Source organism: Heptranchias perlo, chromosome 16 (genome assembly GCF_035084215.1).
Source record: "Heptranchias perlo isolate sHepPer1 chromosome 16, sHepPer1.hap1, whole genome shotgun sequence".
Classification (NCBI taxonomy): domain Eukaryota; kingdom Metazoa; phylum Chordata; class Chondrichthyes; order Hexanchiformes; family Hexanchidae; genus Heptranchias; species Heptranchias perlo.
Window position 1 is genome coordinate 56,450,436 of NC_090340.1, and position 6,000 is coordinate 56,456,435.

Genomic DNA, 6,000 nt, shown 5'->3' on the forward strand with positions numbered 1-6,000 from the left:
TTTATATTCACAAAGGGCCTGGAATCGCTCCCGAAATAACAGAGGAGCTCGATATTGCTCTCCATTTTTAGTGGCGAAATGAAGGAGCAAGTTCCCGCGTTCGCACACGCGCAGTGAAAGGTGGAAATCCGGAACTTGCTCCTAGTGATTCGCCGGCGATATGACAGCTTCGAATTAAAGGGCCATCGCACGCTGCAATCAGAGAAATCATTGAAAAACCATCAACTTGCTTAACTGCCCAACTGGAAAGTAACTAATTAAGCCATCAAACAAGTAGGCTTAAAAATACCAGTCCTAAACTAAGTCTTAACAGTGTTAATGACTGCCAAACAACTAAAAATGAACTTTTAAAAATCTGGAGTCTTATATTACTCCTAAGTTCAATAGTTTTTGGTCATTAATTTTTTTTTTAAATTAAAAAATTAAAACTTTTTTTTTAACTTTTCCCATCTCTTTAATTTAATTCGATTATTTCTTTGGCTTTTTATGAAAAAAAAAATCAAAATTTTTATTTGTAATGACATACAGAATACTAACTTTAAATGAATGAAGTCTGCTTGCCTGCTTGAGCAATGCAGGCTGAATCTGTGGGCGGGACTTCTCTTCCTGACAGATTTTGTGGGCGTGTCTTCTCCTCACAGACTTTTCCAGCCGGGCGCCAACTCACGCGGCTCAGAGGCTGGGTTGAAAGCGCACCTTTTTTTAAGGTTCAAATTCAAGCAACTCGACGCCACGGAGCCCACAGTAAGTATTTTCGTTAATTAAATCCGCAGGAGCTGCGGTCAGTGTTCACTTGTCGCTCTGCGCGATTTCTGGCCCAATATGGCAATTAAAGAGGAAGACACTTCAGGATCTCACTCTACAGAGACACACAGGGGTCAGCGTTTGCAAGTACATCATGACAGTTGACAGCAAAGTTGAACGGGAGATGTTGCCGTAGCTGTTTGCGAAGGTAAATGTTGACACAAAATATGCAAGCAAAAATAATGACAACATGCACATCCTATACAAAAATTTTGAATTGTAATATATTTATTTATTTTCCATCTCTGGCATTCACAGTTAGAAGGAAAGAATTTGCATTCATTTAGCACACTATCATAACTCAGAAATATCTCAAAGCACTTTGCATATAATGAATTATATTCTGTAGTTATTGTTGCTATGTGGGTAAGACACAATGCAGGCTGGGTGCAAGGAAAGCTTCAATGCCACTCCAAAATATATTTTAACTGCAATCTAAGAAGAGCACTAGTACGAATTGTTGTTAACTCCCCACCAGCCATCCCATGGACGCTCTGAGTGAGCTTGGCAATTTAGTGCAAATTAGTGTCAAAATAGGGGCATTTCGTGCTCACACTCACCAGGAACTAGGTCCCAAACAAACACATTATGTTTTGGACCCAGAGAGCGAGAGAAAGGACACATTCTCCCACCCATTTGGGCAGGCTTCAAACCTAGGCCCAAGAAACAAATCGCAGTTTTTAATCCAAGACACCGACTCAGTTTCCGTGCTTGTAACTCTTGTTAGGCTGGATTCACACTATAACTGCTATAACTGCAGTGTCGGTATGAAGTGGGCTCTCTTCACACCAGTGCTACAGTTATAGTGTAAGTACAGCCTGAGTCTAGGGTCAGGTCAGACCTGATACTGCAGTCGAGCAGAGTGATACACCAGCACTAACCTCATAGTGTAAATACACCCTTAAATAAAGCAGATTATCAGCAGCATGCTTCCTCTCTTCCTCAGACCCTTTGTATTCATTCTATTCCTGTATTACACTATAAATGGTCCCAAAAAAGAAACCAGTCCCCATACTCCCATGACCTCTAACACAGATCATGTAGCTACGGTACTGTGTATAAATAAAAAGAATTGATTGAGTGGTTTATTTTTCATAAAATATTGATTCCCTGTCATGTTTTCTATTTGTATTACAAATATTTTTTTAAAGTTTCCCGCATATTTCAACAGAAAAATAAATGCCTGTAATTTTTATTTTCTCTTTGTCTCTGTTCTAATCGTACTGTAGCAGAATTTATGGATACTGCCTCCCTCCCCTCCCCTAGTCCTATTGTGCTGTGGAGACATTCTCTCAGGAAGTGCAAAAGGATGTTGCCTTCACTCTGATGCCTACAGGATACTTGCCAGCATTTGTGAATGTGCTGCATGTCACCCAAGAAGCAAACTACCATCCAGCTCACATCATGCCAACTTGATCGGCACCCCAGACACTGAATTCAATACCCACCCCCTCCACCACAGGCGCACCGTGGGTGCGGTATGTACTATCTACAGGATGCACTGCAGCAACTCACCAAGCTTACATCGGCAGCACCTCCTGGCCCCGTGACCTCAAGCACGAGAAGGACAAGAAAAGACAAAAGAAAAAGACAAAAGAAAAAGAGAAAGAAAGAAAAAGAAAAACTTGCATTTATATAGCACCTTACACGACCTCAGGATGTCCCAAAGAGCTTTACAGCCAATTTTGAAGTGTAGTCACTTGTTTTTTTTATTCATTCATGGGATGTGGGCGTCGCTCGCAAGGCCAGCATTTATTGCCCATCCCCAATTGCCCTTGAGAAGGTGGTGGTGAGCCGCCTTCTTGAACCGCTGCAATCCATGTGGTGAAGGTTCTCCCACAGTGCTGTTAGGTAGGGAGTTCCAGGATTTTGACCCAGCGACGATGAAGGAACTGCGATATATTTCCAAGTCAGGATGGTGTGTGACTTTGAGGGGAATGTGCAGGTGGTGTTGTTCCCGTGCGCCTGCTGCCCTTGTCCTTGGTGGTAGAGGTCGCGGGCTTGGGAGGTGTTGTGATGTAGGAACCCCAGCAGCCAATTTGCACACAGCAAGGTCCCACAAACAGCAATGAGATAATGACCAGATCATCTGATTTTTTTTTCAATGATATTGGTTGAGGGATAAATATTGGCCGGGTCACCTATGTCCTGGGAACATTTATCACACAGCATCCTAACTGGGACATATACTGCTGTTCCTTCATTGTCACTGGGTCAATATCCTGGGATTCCATACCTAACACCCACAGTGGGAACACCATTGCCACCAGGAACGCAACAGATCAAGGAGAAGGCCCACCGACACCATCTCAGGAAAACTAAGGACGGGTAAGAAATGCAGCTTTGCCAGCGATAGCCCACACCCTGAGAACAAGTAATAACAAAGTGATATGTTTGGACACTCACTGAGGCCATTGCGGTGTCCTGTCTATGTAGTGTGTTGGAATCTAAAAAGTATAAACTACAGCTAAGTTATTGAAATATAAATTGTTGGAGAGTAGCTCTCCCAAGGACTTAGTGGATAAAGGCACTGCCTGGTGCGATATTGAGCCAATGAAGACTAGAAGGTCCCTATTTTAATTCCTGGTCACCAGCTGAGATTTTTTTTTTTCATTTCCCATATCAGCTACCCTGAGCGAAACTCCCAAATTAGAAACTGTTTTGTTTTGCTCATTTCCACCAGGGCCTGGGTTGAGACTGCCCAAACTCATAGAGCCTTTACAGGCAACAGACAGATGACCCTTTCGTTCCATTAGTCTGGGTTGGATTTGAACCTTGGTCCAAGCAGTGAAAGGTCAGCAATTAACCCACAACACCATCCAGTTCCCCAACACACCCTGACTTGTTCATTTGAAATGGGGTTAACACTGGGGCTAAAATAACACTGACCAGTAAATCGAGGCTGTTGTCTTCTGTGGAAGAGGATGGGGTAAAAAAGTCAAATTAGTAAGGGAGACACAGAAAATCCTGACAAAGCTCAGACTGCTCCACAGTGGCCATCTCGGCAGGTTTACAACCCATTGTCCAATTCTGACAAAACTCTCCAACCTGACAACAACACACAATGAAGCAACGATTATAAGGCACTGTTGAAACTATTTGTGTCTACCACAGAAGATGTAGGACAGCAGATGGCTGCAGCGAGTTACAAGGATGTCATTCAATCGAGCAGTGCTGATGATATCGTAAAGCACGAGGCTAAAGCTTGATTGGTTTATGAATATCAGCAGAACCCCAGAGTTGAATTATTGCTTTATCCCCAGTGCCATGCAATTTGTTCCTTTCTACAAGAATATATTTAAAAAATGGAAACATGTTTTATTCCCCATGTCTGACATCCTTCACCTTGACAAGTGCTAAGACTCAAAAATACACACAAATATGGTTTACAAGTAAGAATTTCCCCTTCACTTACTACTGTGCATTAGGCTCACCGAGGTGTGCTGGTGCTGTTGCTGTTGCAGGTAGCACAGTGCAAGTGAATGGGCGGTGAAGATAACAGTGATGGAAGGTCAGAAACTAAGTGCTGGGACACTACAGGTGCTCGATCACAACATGTATTTTTCACTTGGCGAATTTCCAGCTAATAATCTGCACATTAAGCACTGTACAGAGAATAAATGGTTCGCTGGGAGTGATGAGGGAAAGTGTGTACGTGGAGATATTGGGTGAGGATGGGATCAGGCTTGGCTGTGTGTGTCCTCCACTCAGGTCGCCTGCAAAGATTAACCATCATGCTTGCACATGGAGAGTAAGCGTTTGGATGCAGAACTGAAGGATTGCCAGCATCTGTGGAACCATGTCCCGGCTTGTATCAACAGCAAAGGAAGTGAGGAGGCAGGTAGGGAAACTATATGCCACTGATTTCAAGCCTGTGATCTCATTGAAAGATTCAGCCATGAAAGAGTGAAAGAACTTGTGTATTTATATAGCGTCCCTCACAATCTCCCAAAATGCTTTACAGCTCAGCCAACGAATAACTTTTTGTTGAAGTATAGTCATTGTTGTAATGTAGGGACTTGCGCCAGTCAACTTGCACACAGCAAGATCCCACAAACAGCAATGAGATAAATGACGATAATCTATTTTAGTGATGTTGGTGGAAGGATGAATATTGGTCAGGACACCGGGGAGAACTCCCTGCTCTTCTTTGAAAAGTGCCATGGGATCTTTTACCTCCACCTGAGAGGGCAGACGGGGCCGCGGTTTAACATCTCATCCGAAAGACGGCATCTCCGACAGTGCAGCGCTCCCTCAGTACTGCACTGGAGTAGCAGCCTAGATGCTCAAGTCTCTGGATTGGGGCTTGAATGTATGACATTCTGACTCAGAGGCGAGAGTGCTACCACCAGGCCACCAGGCCACAGCTGACACCTTGAGCGCTGATGGCGGATAAATCCTAAATCAGAATGCCGAGGTCTGTTTACGATGAGACAGCCAACAGCATTGTGTAGGAAACAATACGTTCATGTATTACTTTGTGGCAAAAAACATCTATTCTCAGATCCTATTTAAAGATTACCTCTTGAGAGAAAAAAAAAGTAGTGCTGGGTGAGTCTGAAAGACTGCTGCAGTTGGTTACTCTGATGTCACTCCTGTCTCACACACACACACTGGCTACGACAGGATACACCGCGAGCTACAAGACTCGATTTGGCACCGCAGTGCTTTTTAACACCTGTGTCCTGACTTTCATAGCCGTCAAGACTGGATGGTCCTGTGCCAAACATTTGGTTTTAATGCTTCCTGTACTGGCTTTAAAGCTGCTGTATGTAAGACTGATGCCACGACATCGGGAAAGAATCAGGCCTCACAGTGCCCCTCCCCCCATCCCAGTGTCCCAGAGGCAGGGCTTCCCTGAGTACTCTACCAGTGCAGCTCTAAGATCATCAGTAAGAATTGCTAACCTATTAGCTAACAGTCAATGTTTTTGTGCAGTGGCGTAAGGCACATTAGTGAGGCATTAACTTTTGCATAGATTGACTGCTATTGCTATGATGACACTGCGAGCACTTGAAGACTGCAAACCATAATTGGTTTGGAACTAAGAATGTCCTGACCGAAGGGATATTCCTAGAAAAGCGATCCTAAGTTTAAACCAGATCAAGTCAAACTGGTTTAACATCTGGTGTGGGAGCCTGCTGAGCTTTTGGAATGTCTTCATTCTGCCCAGGAAAAGGGGAATTATCATCAAGG

The 6,000-nt window shown here is 43.8% G+C and overlaps 1 long non-coding RNA gene across 2 annotated transcripts in view; it reads left to right on the forward strand.

The window, feature by feature from the left end:
• The window catches only part of LOC137333376 (uncharacterized), a 52,415-nt gene extending 49,866 nt beyond the window's left edge, over nt 1-2,549 (forward strand). For both annotated transcript variants that reach the window (XR_010965884.1, XR_010965883.1), the window contains exons 3-4: nt 774-952; nt 2,034-2,549. This is a non-coding gene — a long non-coding RNA (uncharacterized lncRNA). The remainder of the gene's footprint in view (nt 1-773; nt 953-2,033) is intronic.
• Nucleotides 2,550-6,000: the final 3,451 nt, after the last annotated feature.